General features: G+C 49.7%; 1 protein-coding gene across 1 annotated transcript in view; it reads left to right on the top strand.

Moving 5' to 3' along the window:
• LOC119386438 (uncharacterized) overlaps positions 1 to 16,856 on the top strand; it is a 466,488-nt gene that overhangs the window by 433,469 nt on the left and 16,163 nt on the right. The gene's annotated exons all lie outside the window — the stretch shown is intronic.

Genomic DNA, 16,856 nt, shown 5'->3' with positions numbered 1-16,856 from the left:
CACGTAATCGCGTCTCCCTTGTGCAGTCTTCATTAAGAAAATCGTTGCATCACGCGGTGCAGACATAGTCCATCTAAGCAGTCAAAGTAACGCGCGTTTTGATTTGTGAAGGTACCATGAGCGCGAAGATTGGACATACCTGCGAGTGCCTTTTCGACGCTGCACAATGTAAAGTGCGACACACTTTCGCTCATGCAATGTCCACGTAACATGAAATTGTCAAAGTTACTCGTAGAAAATGAACAAAACGTGGTTACAAACTCGGAGTAAGGCTAGGTTAGGTCCTAGAGATCAGCTGGTGTTCACCCGGCACACGGATGCTATACCTTGCGAAAGCTTCATCACTCCCGATTTCAAGTGTTGCCGAAGCTCTGTGAGGTAGGGTGCAGCAGAGAGAAGTTAGCTTTTATAAACTGTAAACACAGGAATGTAGAGCTTTTCTTTTTTGTAATGCGCCTGTGTTTAACTCCCGCGGCGTAGACGACCTGATTGTACATAGCGCGATCGGCGCTGGCTCAACTCCCGCTACGAAACTTCAGTTTGCGAGTTGGTGGGTTTGTAAGGCTTGTGCAGTGCAGTGTTAAAAGTCTAGGTAAATATCCCGTGCTCCACTGCCTGAGGTAAGGAACCTCGCTGGAACAACATATACATCTAATATTGCCGCGTTGGCAGGAGTGTATGCATTGCAGCCTTGATATTAAAAAAAAAAAGACGCGATAGTAAGTTTTTTACACGCATATGCGACTAACACATCGTATGTCAGGTGAAGTATGAATGGTAGTTGAAATATTGCAGTTTGATGCACCGTTAAACCATTGCCTCCAACCAGCACAGCATTCAGCCGAGCGCAGCGCGCGCGCACGAATGCCCCCGCGTTGACCGCGGCGACCCTAGCAGCCGCCTCTGTCCCTCTATGAAACTGCGGGCGGAGTTTCGTGACCAGAAAAGCATTGAAGGACTCTGGTCTTTTTCAGCATGTTATGCGCTGAAAACATGATTGTGGTGACATCGAAAGATTTGCATATATATTTTTTGTTACTGTTCCAAAATGAAGCTTTGTTTATGAAGCTGCTCCAAATTTGGAATTTTGTGCTCTAAAACGAAGTTTTCTTCCCGTAACCTGCTCCAAATTAGGATTTTCCTGCTCCAAAAATTGCTCCGAATCTTATTTTGGCTGTTGCACCTTTGCTTCCACCTCTGGCGCAAATTTCGGATGTCCTTGTGGACCTCTGCAGGATACAAATAGCTGTCAAGCTTCATTTCTCTCATTGCCGAACATCGTGCCATTCTTCAATATCATCTATAAAACTCCTTTTTAGGGCTTTTCCTTGCAGGTTTCAGCAGTGTATGTTATGCACAGTTCGTACCGTGATCTCCTTTTTTTTTCATATTTTAATGATGTATGCTTTCCTCACGATGTTGTAGTGGTAGAAGATGGCCATTGGACCACGTGGGTAGGACTTCGCAAAAGGTGGACAAATAGATTTCGATCTATTTTTAATGGGATAGCGTTAAAGAGCTTGCTTTGCAGAAGTTCAGGCGTCGGCGTTGTTGTCGCCCTCGTTGGTTGTGAGCGAAAAATCAGCGTTGTCCGTGGCCGAAAAATCAAGAAAGATGCCAATAAGATAAATAATAAAAATCTTTGGTTCGAGTGAGATTCGAACAAAGGCCTTCACTGTGTGGCAAGCAGGTGTTCTACTACACAACCACGCCATTGCTTGGAACAGCTTTGAAAAAAAAAAAGTAACACTATATAAATGTCTTGTAGTGGGAGGATCCTCCTTAACGCAAGTAATATTGTGTGGTAGAGGCGCTGAATAGCGCCAGGCGTCAAAACATGTGAATTGCACATATACAATAAAACCTCGTTTATCCGGATCTCGTTAACTCGGAAATTCGGTTAACTCGGACTCGCGGCGCGGTCCCGGCAAAACTGTGTATATTTCAATGGTGTTAATGCTCGTTAATTCAGACGGATTTAGCTTCGCACCGGTTAACTCGGACAACTCCGGAGTTGGGACTCCATGCTTTGAGTCGCGCGATCGTGGCGGCTTGGAGGCTCAAGCACTGCTTGCCGTAACCGACGGCGCAACCGGAGTTTCGGAGAAACCGAAACCGAACGAACAACTGCAGCAGAAAATGATCATGATGATAGTGAATGAGGGGGAAGTGGCTAGGTGGCGCTAGTCACCATCCGGCGGAAGCGCTTGGGCTGCCGGCGCATGCAGTGTCTACTTGCGCTGCTGGTTCCTTTCTGTTGTGACTTCGTGCGTAGCGTGCAAGATCGGGCACATTGCGTTCTCCGGCTGTGCTTATGCGCGTTGCCGCCGTTGCGCTTCATAGTGATGGCGACCGTCACCGAAGTGAAGCGGCCACAGCAGCCAGCAAATGATCTAGAAAGAAAGGTGATGATATTGAAAGACGTGAGCGCAGGTGTTTCTCGACAGGAGATAATGAAAAAGTACGACGTTAAGAGAAGCATTTTAAGCGACTACGTGAAGAACCAAGCAAAATTTTTCGAGGCGTTTGACAGCGGCAAAAGAAAAAGACTAAGGATGGCAGCGAACCCGAAACTGGAAGACGCCTTGCTGCGGTGGATAGCAGACATGCGGAACAGCCAGCTTCCCTTGAGTGAATCGTTGATCTGTCAGGACGCTGAAAGGTACGCGCTGAAAATGAACATCGAGGCTTTCAGTGCATCTGAAGGATGGTTTGCCCGCTTTAAAGAAAAGCACGGATTGGTCTTTCGGAATGTGTGCGGGAAAAAAGCAGCAGTGGATGAACGGTGCATTGCTGACTGGAAGACAACTGAGCTTCCCCAGTACCTGGCTCATTATGAACCTGCGGATCTTTTCAATGCCGATGAAACGGCTCTCTTTTTTAAAGCCTTGCCGGACGAAATGATCACGTTCAAAGGCGACCCGTGCATTGGAGGAAAGAGGAGCAAAGAAAGGGTCACTATGCTTCTCGCTTCAAATATGTTGGGCACCGAGCGCCTGCCGCTGCTAGTCATCGGAAAGGTAAATAACCCAAGGTGTTTTAAGAATATTCACCATCTTCCTGTGCAATACTGCTCTAATAGAAAAGCCTGGATGACCTCGGATATTTTCCAAGCTTGGTTGCGGCAGCTCGACCGCCGCTTCTCCGCTAAAAAGTGCAAGGTTTTACTCGTAGTTGATAACTGCAGCGCTCATACCAGTGTGACAGGGCTGGAGTGCATCGAACCTTTATTTCTACCTCCAAACACGACAGCTGCCCTGCAACCTCTGGATCAAGGGATAATTCAGCACATAAAAAGCAGGTACAGAAAGCATGTACTGGAACGGATCCTGCTGTGCAAGGAAGCAGGGTGCGAATATGTCCTGAGTCTCCTGACCGCAATTCACATTTTAGCGCATGTCTGGAGCGACATGCCGCCTGAGGTCATTGCAAATTCTTTCCGGCACAGCGGCTTTGTCAGCCCTGACGACTCAAATGCTTCTCCGGAGGCCACTCCAGAGGATACCCGCGAGCCCACTGGAAATGTGGACGACGAAGAGGTGAATGATACGCATTTTGAGTCTCTCCTTCCTAGTGGCGTCCAGCTTGTAGACTACGTCGCTGTAGACCTCGAGAGCTGGTATGGTGGCGCTGCTGCTCTCGCCCTCTGTCGGGCCAGCGGCGCACTGTTAGGATTGTCGTCTACGGGCCCATCTGCATGTTTCAAGGCGGCGGTGGCAGTTGCGGCAGCCGCTGTTCGCCAAGAACGGCTATCGTAGTTCTTTTTTTTTGTCTGCGTGTATAAATACGCTGTGCTAACTTATGTTTATTTATGTTTTTCTTCCTGTCTGAAAAACCTCTCAAACAGCTGTTTAAAGCTGTACCGAAAAACCAGCATGCAGCTACTCTTCGTAACGTGAGCATTCAACAGAACATCGTCCCCCTTTCGCCTCAAGCCATCCGAGAAAGACAGACCCCCTCAGTCCTTCTTTTTGCTGAAAACCGAAATGCGAGCCCTGCTAAAAAAAAAGAAAGAAAAAGAAAGAAGGAAAGCAGAGAAAACACAGCTGCTTGCGCCGGAAACAAGTTCCGTTCCATCCCTTGGACACCACGAGGGAAACAGTATCCCTCCACACGCACATGCACACACTCACACAGGCGCGCGCGCACACACGCTTTACAGGCAGTGAAACTGCAAGCGTCCATCAGTTCGTCACTGATTGTCGTCTGCTAGGAAAGTGCATCGCCAGCCAAGGCCGTCAGCCCCGCGCGTGAACATGAGGACAAGAAGCAACAATCGTGTGTTGTTCTGCGGTTTACGTAGGACTGAAACTGCAGTAATATGTGTTTCAAAAGGAGTTGCTCGTCGCTTGGAACGAAGTTGCTCGCGAGTGGTGAGTGTGTGGTCTGAAAGAATTGATGTGCGTGATGGAATCTTCCGACATTATTGGGAAATGCACAGTGCATTTGAAAACCGTGGACTACGATGTACGAGTGGAGGTGAGCTTTTCATTTTTTCAGTGCTCTTACGTGTGCTGAGCCATATCGAACTCTTTTTATTCCCAACGAAGAGGACGCTGCATATGCGTGTCTGATTCCGCACCGGCTGCCCCTGCTCGCCGTTCTGGCTGGCAAGATATCACGCGTGAGCAGAAGACGCAGATAGGCACATAGATGATGACGTTGCCGTAGCTGGTCTGCTGACTGACGATGACATATTATCGGAAGTGCTTGAAAAGGATCAGAATCACCGTTCCGATGATGACACTCAAGATGAGCCGACACGACATTGCATCGTGCAGGAGGCCGCTGAAGCCCTCGCTATCCTCGAGGAGTTCTGTGTCGGTTCTTGCGACAGTGAGCATGCGCACCACCACCTGATGGGGTTGAAGAAGATCGTCCTAGCACAAATTCTGACGATGAGGTAGACAAAAATAACGCAGTTTGTCTGTGCCGAGCAGATTTTCCTTTTGTTTTCATAGTCCATTCGATAATCCGGAATTCGGTTAACTCGGACATTTTCGCTGGTCCCGTGAGATCCGAGTTAACAAGGTTTTACTGTAGTGGGTGTTTTAAAGGCTCACCCATTACAAAGCGCTCAGACATATTTAATCATCATCAGCTGCAAAAGCATCAACAAAGTGAGCATCTGCGTAGGTTTGCGTGTTGCCTTAATTACAGGCGTGTAAAGGGCCCTTCAATGATTCACAAAAGGAAGAATTATGGCGTAGTGTGCACTTAACTGTACTTGCAGTAGACATTTTAGGGTACTTTAAAACGGCCAATGTTACCAGCACAGTCGTTCGTTTCCTCACGCCACGGTTGAGGTATGCACCGAGAGCCGAAGCCAGCCTAGCACTTGAGAAGGCGAGGCACATGGGGCCTGATTACGCTATCGTGTAATCGCGTTCTACTCTTGAAGGCGAAGTTCAAGCGTCCTTCAAGTTTTGGAGTTTGTTCCAGTTTGGTAAAAAAGGCGTGAATAAGCTTCTCAACGCTTAGTAATTGGATGCATTCGGTTTGAGGTAAGCGGACATCACCCGGTACAGAATTCGTAATTGCCTTTTTTTTTCAAGCCAGATATTTCGTTTAGTGAATATACTTTGCCCCACACCTTGTTTAAAGGGACACTAAAGGCAAATATTAAGTCGACGTTGATTGTTGAAATAGCGGCCCAGAAACCTCGTAGTGCTACTTTTGTGCCAAGGAAGTGCTTATTTTGAAACAAAATCCCGTTTTAGTGGTCTGCATTGCGTTAACGCACTTCAGATCACCCGCCTGAAAGCGGTCTTTCTGATGTCACTGTTTCCGTGCCCAACGTTGCCCGCCTTTACTGCACGGCGGCGTGCAACACTCGGGCATCCGGTAACATCACATGCATGCGGTATTTTGTCAAAGTTTCTGTCAGAGCGACTCTCACGAGCCCGCAAAACACAAGTGGCAGTACGCGATACCGAAAATACCACCGAGACGCGACCGCGTGAGCGAAGCAGGGTACCAGCCGAAGTGTAGTTCAGCGAAAACGGAACCTTTGAACCACGTGCTCCGTTCCCCATGGCAACGCCACAAAGGTTCTTTTTTCTATGAATCAAACAGAAACGAACAAGCAGCATTTTATTACGTTTCTTGAAGTACAGAAGGTTCTTTTTTATTGCAGCTAGTTTGATTACTAACGATTAATTGTAGCCGGACTCTCACGTCATCGGGATCATTTCCAAAATGTCCCGCTCGTGGTGCTCATCGTGTGATACATTTAGTTTAATTTCTCGGTAAGTAGGGCACTGTTGTTGATAATATTGCCATTGTAGATGTTGTCATACATTGAGCTTTTACTCTGACATAAATTGTTATTTGCCTTTAGTGTCCCTTTAATGGATCTATATAGGCTATTCCTGCACATAGCAGTGCTGTTGCGTTATTATCATGTAGCTCTCGTACAATATAGCGGAACAAGACAAAAACTTTAACAGTGTGTGCGCACAAAGCAGGCTGTGCATATTCATGTCGTGTCATATGGCGACTGGGAGCTTTGGCAAAAGAATGTATGTTTATAGTGATTCCAGGTAACGAGACTTCACGCAGACCTTTTGTTTTAGTGGACTGCTGGAACTTTCAAGAACGTTTCCCTGCTTTGGAGCTCTGTAAGCACTCTTTCGATAATAAGTTATTAATATAAGTTTATTATATTACATTTATTTCTGCGATTGCAAAATAACATTTGTTAGATGCAAAACGATGATTCGGGAGACGTGAGGGAAAGACTGGCAAAAACACAACGGTTACTTTAACAGAACAACGTTTATTTAGCTAAAGTAAAGAAACTGCTGGAGAGACAAGAATACGGCGTCTCTCCAGTTGCACAGCCGTCCCTCTTCTGCCTTCTCTCGGGGCCCGCGCGCAGTCGCACTCCCGCGCTCACCACAGGGGGTCCACTTCGGTGTCCCATTACAGCTCCGGCCACCGGCCGGCTCGGCTCGCACAGTGGTCGTGGCCTGGCGCCATCTTTCGAGCCCAATCTCGCACAACATGAGCGCGCACACTCTGCCGTCCTGCAATTACCGACTGTCCCGGTCGGAATCACTGTCTGAAGTATCCGTGTCGATCTCGTCCTGGCCCCACAGCTTTAGCTTGTCCACTGGAGCGATGCTGCTGTATGCTCTCCTCCCGCGTCGTGCACTGAGCAGCATCCCGATGCGATATCGGTCGTTGGGCAGTTTTGCCGTGATGATGTACGGTCCTTTGTATTTCTCCTTGAGTTTCCTTGATTCACCACACGCTGTAGGCTCTCGCTCGACCAAAACGACATCTCCCGGTTCGTAAGTCGGCGCTTCTGAACGTTTCTTGTTGTATCTTGCCTGCTGTTTCCGTTGGTCTTCGCGAATGCTCTCGGCCGCAGATGTTCGCTTGGCCTCTACCTGACGGTCGAATTCCTCGGCAAGAGCGTCATCCACGCAGTCGGCGTTGATGTTCCGTGGCCTATAGTTGAACAGCAGTCCGAACGGAGTGGTCTTCGTAGCTTGATGAAGCATGTTGTTGATTCCCCATTGCACCTGAGGTAAAGTCGTGTCCCAGTCTTTGCCGTCCGTGTTCTTCGTCAAGCTCGACTTGACCATTAGCTCGTGGCGTCGCAGTGGCGTTTTTCACGTGCTTGATGCTGAAGACGTCACACGTTGCCTTGAATTTGGCGCTCGTGAAGGCAGTTCCGCGATCGGTGATCACCATGGTTGGTGGCCCAAAAATGCCTGCCACATCGCGAAGAAACTGGGCGGCCGGTCCCGCCGATGTGTTCCGAACCGCTCGCAGTAACACAAACTTCGTGAAGCCATCAACGGCCACCAGTATGTAGGCGTTGCCGGATTTGCTTCTCACGAACGGACCGAGGTGATCGATATGGATGCTGTGAAAGGGCTTGCCGACTTTGTCAATGCTGTGCAGTTTACCCGGTCTCTTCCCAGCGGGAACCTTGTGAAAGAGACATTCGATGCACGCGGCGATATATCGTCTGACGTAGCGTTTCATGCCGGGAAACCAGTACGTTTCTTTCAGTTTCGACAGTGTTTTCTCCACAGCAAAATGTCCGATGTCATCATGGCAAGCCTTCACTACGCGCCAGCGCGCGTGCCTTGGCACCACCCAGAGAAGTCGTGGTGCAGAATCGCCTTTGTGCACCTTTTTGAACAACTTGCCGTTGCTGAGTTGGTATTCGCTTTGAACACGCCGGTCTTCGTTAGACAGGTGCTGCTTTCTGCTCAATCGCTCTTTCAGTATTTGAATGTCGGGATCGTTCTGTTGAGCAATTGCGAGGCAGTCGTCGATCTCAATGCACGTGGCGAGGACGTGAAGGCCACCAACGACATCTGTTTCATCGGGAGGGTCGTACGGTGAGCGGCTCAGCGCGTCTACGTGCGCCATGGTTGTTCCCTTCCGATACTCGATATCGAAGGTGAACTCTTGAAGACGGAGCCACCATCTGCCGATTCGTGGCAGGAGATCCCTCTTGCTCAATGTTGCTCGCACGGCATTGCAATCGGTCACCACCGCGAATTTCAGTCCAATCAAATACGTCCGAAACTTCTCCAGGGCCCACACAACCGCTAGCGTTTCAAGTTCGTAGGAGTGGTACCTTTCCTCGTACTCTGACGTACGTCGGCTAGCGTAAACGACAGGATGAAACTCCCCGTTCACTTGTTCTTGCAGCAGTATTGCTCCGAGCCCATCCTTACTGGCATCCGTATGCACTTGTGTTTTCGCTTCGAACGAAAAATGTGCCAAGACAGGCTTCTCGACCAGGCGTTTCTTGAGCTCGACGAATGCGGCGTCGTGCTGTGTCGTCCATACCCAGGCCTCATCTTTTACTGTCAATTTCGTCAGCGGTCTTGCAATTGTAGCGTAACCGTGAACAAACTTTCTGAAGTAGCTCGTGAGACCCAAAAATTGCCGCAGTTGGTGCACGTCAGCGGGCTTCGGGAAGTCGGCGACGCACTCGATTTTCTGACTTCCTGGTCTCAACCCTTCCGCAGAAATGTCGTAACCAAGGTAGTCCACTCGGTCGTAGAAGAAGTAGCACTTGCTTAACCGCAAAGTCAGTCCCGCTCCACGGAGGACATCCAAGATCATTCGCAGGGACTGAAGTCCTTCTTCTACAGTTGTCGTCGGGAGCAAGATGTCATCCATGTAAGCAAGTGCCACCGTGTATCGTAGTGGACCAAGAACGGCGTTGATCATCCTCTGGAATACCGCCGGGCCGTTGGCCAAACCAAATGGCATGCGGACGAATTCGTAATGTCCATCGGGCGTGATGAACGCGGTCTTGTGTTGGGACTCCTTTGCAATAGGAATCTGATAATAGCCCGATGCGAGGTCGAGACTCGTGAAAAGACACTTTGCTCGTAGACGGTCGAGCTGATCATCAATTAACGGCAGTGGGTACCGGTCCTTTTTCGTCACTCGGTTGAGAGCACGGTAGTCGACGCAAAGTCGTCGCTCTCCGGACTTCTTCCGCACAAGGAGAATAGGACTTGCATAGTCGGAATTTGAGTCGACGACGATGCCTGCTTGTTTTAGCTCCTCGATGACCACCTTCGCATGCTCTCTATCGGCAAAGGAAAGCCGATATGGGCGGTACCTTACAGGTTCCTCGGCTGTAATTTCGATCTTCATTTCCGCTGCATCGGTGCGGCCAATCTCTGCGACGCTGTCGGCAAAACAGTCGCGATACTCCTCGATGAGTCGGTCGAGTTTCTCACGCTGCTCCGGTGTGACGCCTGGGCCCGTTTTGACGTTCGCGCTCGCCGTTGAACATGTTTGCGTGGCACTGCAGCTCGATTTCACGTCCTGCATCGGCTCTTCATCGAGGTAGCACACCTCCGCTCGCGCAACCCGCTCGTTGGCTTTGATGTTGAGTGCCTGGTACGAAACGTTCATCACAGGAATGCACGTCTCGTTCGCCGCATCTACGTTGATGACGCAACGCGGTATGCAATGTTCGCGCCCCTCTTGGCACCTGAGTTGGGCGTCCACAAAGACATCCGCGTTGGGCTCGCTGCCCGTAACGTAGAGCTTGACAAACCCAACGTAGTTCGGCGGAACCACCATCGACTCCTTGGCCCAAAGGCACACTGGACGCCTCGGAAGATCCGGAATGTTGATGGACTGTCGCGTGTCGTCACCTTCGTCCACATTTTTCTCCTCCTCAAAGATCCGCACGGTGTTCCGTCGCCTCACAATCGTAACGTGAGATTGCTCGGTGAAGGGTTGTCCCACGATGACAGGAATCGCCTGTGACTCGTTCGGCACGATCAGCACGGGGACGTTGGCTGTTGCTTGGTCGACTGTGAGGTTAACGTTCGCCTCACCACGCGGCGTCACACGTCCTGACCCGTAGCCCCCGATGGTCAGCGGCTTCCCTATCAATGAGTATTTGATCCCGATCCGATCAGCATCCTCACGCCGAATAGTGACACACTGACTGCCGAGGTCAACGTACGCTCTCAGTTTGCTCCCGTTTACCTTAGCCAGCATGAAGTACTTTTCGTTGGCCGCGTCCGCTGCACGGATGTTGAGATCCACCACGCTTTGAAAAAGGCGCGGCCCGCTTTCCCTTTCCCTGCAGTTTTGGGCTTCGTGACCACTTCGGTTACAAATGCTGCACCTCGCCCTCCGCTGTGGACTCGGGCAGTTGAGAGAGAGATGACCGTACTTGTTGCAGTTAAAACAGCGCAGCCCTCCTTTTTCGGAAGGGGGGGTTTTCCTCCTCGGTTCGGACGGTTCGGTCTCCCTCCTCGGTTCTAAGTTTTGTTGGTTTTGTTGACTCTCGTTCAAGGCCGTTTCCGCGGCTCGGTTTTCGTTGTTGCCGTGGCCCGCAAGATTCCGAAATTCGCTCGCCTTCGAATGTTTTATGTCCCGGGAGCCGACAGCTCCGACGCGCTCTTCGACACGCTTGAGGCAACACAGAAGCTCCTCCGGAGAGTCGTACGTGCGGGTGCTGATGGCACGGATGGTGTCCTGATTGTTTAGGCCGGTGATCAAATATTCGATACATGCCTCATCGCTCAGGTTGCAACGACGTGCTTTTGCCAATTTGTCATAATAGTAGCACTCGATGGGCTCACCTCGCTTATAGATTCGGTCCTCCATTTCCCGGTGAAGCCTCTGCATTCCTGCTGTCGTGGGGAAGGCACGTTTGAGCTCCACCTTCCACTCGGGCCAAGTTTTGTTAACAGACAGGAGGGAGTCGTACCACATCTTCGCCGGTCCGTGCAACTTTGCGAGCGCATGGCAAGATGTTACTCTGTCGGTCCAACGGTAGACTTCCGCTAGGTCGTCCACACGTCGAATCCACGCGTCGACGGTTGACGAGTCCGACGAAGTTGGGTCGAACAAAGGAACCAGGCGCGATGTCTCTCCCGCGCCGATTACAGGCATGGCTGCTGTCTGTTGCGACTGGAGCTGCGCGATCCCGTTGATGGCTTCTCTCACTGCTGCTTGTACGGTGGCTTGAAGGACTGCCGCCATATCGAACGCTGGTGCGGGTGTCGTAGTGGTGCCGCTGGTCGATGCGCTGTCGGGCACGCCTCGGCTTGCGCTGCCTTCCCCGCCGTCGGTGCTCCGCCATTCGCCATCTTCGCTTGTCGGAGCCGTTGAAGATGTACCGTTGCGAGTGACAGGCATGGTTGGGCTCGATGGTTGACTTCTGTGCGTACGTTATCCCACTTCTGAATCTTTAGATGCAAAACGATGATTCGGGAGACGTGAGGGAAAGACTGGCAAAAACACAACGGTTACTTTAACAGAACAACGTTTATTTAGCTAAAGTAAAGAAACTGCTGGAGAGACAAGAATACGGCGTCTCTCCAGTAGTTTCTTTACTTTAGCTAAATAAACGTTGTTCTGTTAAAGTAACCGTTGTGTTTTTGCCAGTCGTTCCCTCACGTCTCCCGAATCATCGTTTTGCATCTAACACTTCAGAAGTGGGATAACGTACGCCCAGAAGTCAACCATCGAGCCCAACCATGCCTGTCACTCGCAACGGTACATCTTCAACGGCTCCGACAAGCGAAGATGGCGAATGGCGGAGCACCGACGGCGGGGAAGGCAGCGCAAGCCGAGGCGTGCCCGACAGCGCATCGACCAGCGGCACCACTACGACACCCGCACCAGCGTTCGATATGGCGGCAGTCCTTCAAGCCACCGTACAAGCAGCAGTGAGAGAAGCCATCAACGGGATCGCGCAGCTCCAGTCGCAACAGACAGCAGCCATGCCTGTAATCGGCGCGGGAGAGACATCGCGCCTGGTTCCTTTGTTCGACCCAACTTCGTCGGACTCGTCAACCGTCGACGCGTGGATTCGACGTGTGGACGACCTAGCGGAAGTCTACCGTTGGACCGACAGAGTAACATCTTGCCATGCGCTCGCAAAGTTGCACGGACCGGCGAAGATGTGGTACGACTCCCTCCTGTCTGTTAACAAAACTTGGCCCGAGTGGAAGGTGGAGCTCAAACGTGCCTTCCCCACGACAGCAGGAATGCAGAGGCTTCACCGGGAAATGGAGGACCGAATCTATAAGCGAGGTGAGCCCATCGAGTGCTACTATTATGACAAATTGGCAAAAGCACGTCGTTGCAACCTGAGCGATGAGGCATGTATCGAATATTTGATCACCGGCCTAAACAATCAGGACACCATCCGTGCCATCAGCACCCGCACGTACGACTCTCCGGAGGAGCTTCTGTGTTGCCTCAAGCGTGTCGAAGAGCGCGTCGGAGCTGTCGAAGATGTACCGTTGCGAGTGACAGGCATGGTTGGGCTCGATGGTTGACTTCTGGGCGTACGTTATCCCACTTCTGAATTGTTAGATGCAAAACGATGATTCGGGAGACGTGAGGGAAAGACTGGCAAAAACACAATGGTTACTTTAACAGAACAACGTTTATTTAGCTAAAGTAAAGAAACTGCTGGAGAGACAAGAATACGGCGTCTCTCCAGTTGCACAGCCATCCCTCTTCTGCCTTCTCTCGGGGCCCGCGCGCAGTCGCACTCCCGCGCTCACCACAGGGGGTCCACTTCGGTGTCCCATTACAGCTCCGGCCACCGGCCAGCTCGGCTCGCACAGTGGTCGTGGCCTGGCGCCATCTTTCGAGCCCAATCTCGCACAACATGAGCGCGCACACATTTGGGATATAAAATAATAGCGAGTGCAATTAATAAAGCACAGAATAATGTTTTGACCATATAAGTGCCTGGGCCATTTAGTTTTAGCTTGCCCGTTTCAGATAAATCAAGTATCCCTATATGCAAGAAGCAAAAGAAGTTCAGTACTTGTCCCTCATAAAACTTCTCCAAATATCTTGCCCCACATCAAAAAAAGTGTATTTTTGAGATCAAATATGTGGAACATATATGTATGCACAATGTATGTGGAACAGTATTAAGAACTGAGCAAAGTCCAAGCCCAGCCCGAGCCGAGCCCGCCACCTCAAACCCGGGCCCGGCCCTAAGCCCGGAGCTTCCGGCCCTAACGCGGACCGGGCCTACCATGAAAACTACTTTACCCGACCCGGGTTTTCGGGTAGGCCCAAGCCCGTGCAGTGCTCTAATTCTACCTCTCTTTCAGCCTTCTGATAGCGCATGGTGGTGATGCCAAGAAGTGTTTCATAACTAGAGGCCGGATTTTCAGGCATTAAAAAAGCTCGTTTTAGGCACCAAAAATAGGCAGGGAAAACAACATTTCTAGGCCTCCAATATCGTAAATATAGGCACAAAAAATTTTCACATAAATGCAAGTAATTTCAAACGAAGACATGTGCGACCTCAATCTATGACAGAAAACCAAAAATTTTATTGCTTAAGATGGCACAAATGCGCATACAGTCGAACATAGCCGTGCCATTGTGCTTCGTCTCGCACGGTTCGCAGAACACGGTCTCTCCTGTGTTCTGCATGGTGAGTCACGTGTCCACTGTCGGATCAACACACTCCTGGGTGTCTTTTCGGCATGACTGAGAAGGGCAGAGCAGGAGCAGACAGCCAGATTGCTAAAAGACCAGAAGGTCCCCCTATTGACCGGGTCGAATCGCATAGAGCCAATTTCTCCCCTGACAGTGAACCACTGGCGTACCAGGCGGGGTGTGTGTGTTTGGGTGGAGAGGGTGAGTGGTTCAGGTGTTTGAACCCCCCTCTCCTCTCCGAAACTTTACAGTTCTGCATGTGTATACATACACTCACACATACAAGCGCATGCACGTACATACACAAAGTATGGTTGAATGCCTCGAAAAAAATTTCTGGCTACGCTACTGCAGTGAACACCTTAAAAAGTAAATTACATCAAAACAAAAGCTACGTGCACATCATATTTTTCTTTCTTTTTTTCTCCTATCTGCTGACTGCTCACCTCGGTTTAGCATTCGCCAACCGCTCACGCCATGTCAGCGCGGCGGCGAATTCTCACCGGCATGTCCCACTTCACTGCTGCTAGCGGTGTTTTCCAGTAGGTGCTTGAACTAGAGGACTAGGTTGAACCCCATAGTTGCCAACAGTCGATCTTGCACGGTAATGTGAATAACGGTCTCAAACTGCATCCGGGAGCGAAACTTGAGGCTAAATAGGGTTCATATAGGCGCCAATTTTGCAAATAGGCATTTGTAAGCATTTAGGCACAAGCGCCAAAAATAGGCATTTATAGGCACTTTAAAAACACTATAAAAACTCTTCTTGACCTCCAATTCGTGCTCATATGTCAAAATGACGTGATAGAAGTGCAAGGAACAAAATAGGCATTTGCCTAAAATCCGGTCTCTATTCATAACTATTGCAGGGACCACAATACACAGCATCTCGCATAGCCACAAAGCAGATGGACACACATATCAACTTTCTGCACTACATGCACGTCTGTATTGCAGTCTGTTAGTGAGTGAAAACTGGGACTGCTTCATTGAAACACATTACTGCTGTGTGGATTGGATCGTCCCTGTGTAGTTGCTTGGAGTGTGTTGCGAACTCTGCTCGTAACATCACTTGTTGGGCCGTTTATGTACTGTACAGGTACGTTTACCGTGATTGTATTTGTACTGCTCTGCTCAAGGCCGTGCTCGTGAGTGGCTTTTTAGGTCGACATGTGGCGACGATGAGCTTCTTGCTAGCGAAACGCACTCCAAGTTTTTGTGATGCCCTAGCAGTTCCGCGCAAGAAGGCTGCTGTGGGCAGAGGCACACCGTGTTTGTGTCATTGCCTAATAAACATTTGCAGTGTGTTTACAACAGTGCTATGTTACTGCAGTAAAATTTTGTTTGAATTTCATAGGATTGGACAAAATGTACAAATGACCAAATGTTGAATTATTGAGAGTGTAAAACAGCAATAAACAAACGTCTACTATTAATGATGTATTGATGCATACAACTATCAGGGTGTCTACCAACCAGAATAACGTGGAAAACCGTGCATTCTGAGGGGTTTTGGGTAGTCCAGAAATACTCAGGGAAAACTCGGGGAATTCTTGCTCCCATTGAGAAGATCCGCTGCGACTATAGTTAAAAGAACACAAGTCGTGGTATCTGGCTCGAGATTTTGTGAAGCCATTTTTCAAATTGTGCGACCGCTGTGGCTGTGGGAAAAAGGTGCATCTCGATGCTCTCCTGGCCTTCGGAGCGGCAGAGTGGGAGAGCATCCGGCTTATGCGTGGCATGCGGGAACCATGGCACATAGTATCGTGCACTGTCGTTTAGGTGTGCCATGCATCACCAACTCGCCCAGATTTTCACGTTACTCGTTTAGGTGTTCTGTGACTATGCAGTGTAGTTCTCTGTTCTTTGTCATGCGTGCCACGCTTTAGCATCTGATGTGTTTTGGTTATCGCTGCATATCATGTAATAAGCATGAGTAGCCGTAGAGGCAGTAGCAATAAATGTAACAAGCTCTTGGTTATCTTGCAATCGTTCAAGAAGCAGATGTCGCTGACACAGTTGGTACCTTGCAAGCATGGACATCGGCAGGGTGGTGCAAAAAGGGCACTTGCCTCCTCTTTTGCAACCCACTCCAGCACTTGCCCCCCACACAAGCCACATGAGCACTCCCCCACCGCAATGCAACGTGGGTTTGCACCTGTCAAGACAAAATCCTGCCGATGCCCGTGCCTGCAAGCCCTCTCTATCGGTGAGAACAAAGATGCCACTGCTTGTTGGCACATATCGGAGGGCTCCCTCTGTGTTACTGAGCTCCTGAGGTGCTATTTTGGACTATTTGAAGAATAGAATCAATTTCCAAGCGAGAGCAATGGTAATTAACAGGTGCATTTACCGCATGTGAACGCTTTTTTTTTTTCAGTGAAGGCACTGCTGCAACAAGTTTTAAGCAGTGGACCAATATTTTTTGGAGCTGCTGTCATTTACCAGCCACATTGCTGCCTGCCCATTATGGGGATATCTTAAGACAAATCTCGGTTACAAAGCTTCTGCTGCACCAATGCATGGTAGCGACTGGTGGCGAGCGCTGCCAACAAACGAGTTTCAAATAGAGATGAAACGAGCCACCCACGTCTTCTTCGTGCAAAAGGCACATGGAGATAAGAGCAGGGGGGTGGGGGTTGGGGACGTGATCGTTTTACGATCGTTACGTTATCTTTTCATCCACTTTACTTTCTTCACATTTATATTCTAATTACTGCAAATAACATCCCCTATACTTTCCTTGGCATTATTGTCTTCTAGTTCTCATTAATATTGTGTCTAACGAAGAAAAACGAGCCCTTAAAATCATCTTCTTTGCTTCGCTCAAGATAATAGTCACCGTTGCAGATTAGTTACATAGAGGTCACAAATACTTGTCGACTTCTGTGGAGACACGTTAGTGATGGAAAAAAAATTTGTAAAGAGGA

Source organism: Rhipicephalus sanguineus, chromosome 3, assembly GCF_013339695.2.
Source record: "Rhipicephalus sanguineus isolate Rsan-2018 chromosome 3, BIME_Rsan_1.4, whole genome shotgun sequence".
NCBI lineage: Eukaryota > Metazoa > Arthropoda > Arachnida > Ixodida > Ixodidae > Rhipicephalus > Rhipicephalus sanguineus.
The sequence above is the reverse complement of the archived record's forward strand: the minus strand, read 5'-3'. Positions and strand labels throughout refer to the sequence as shown.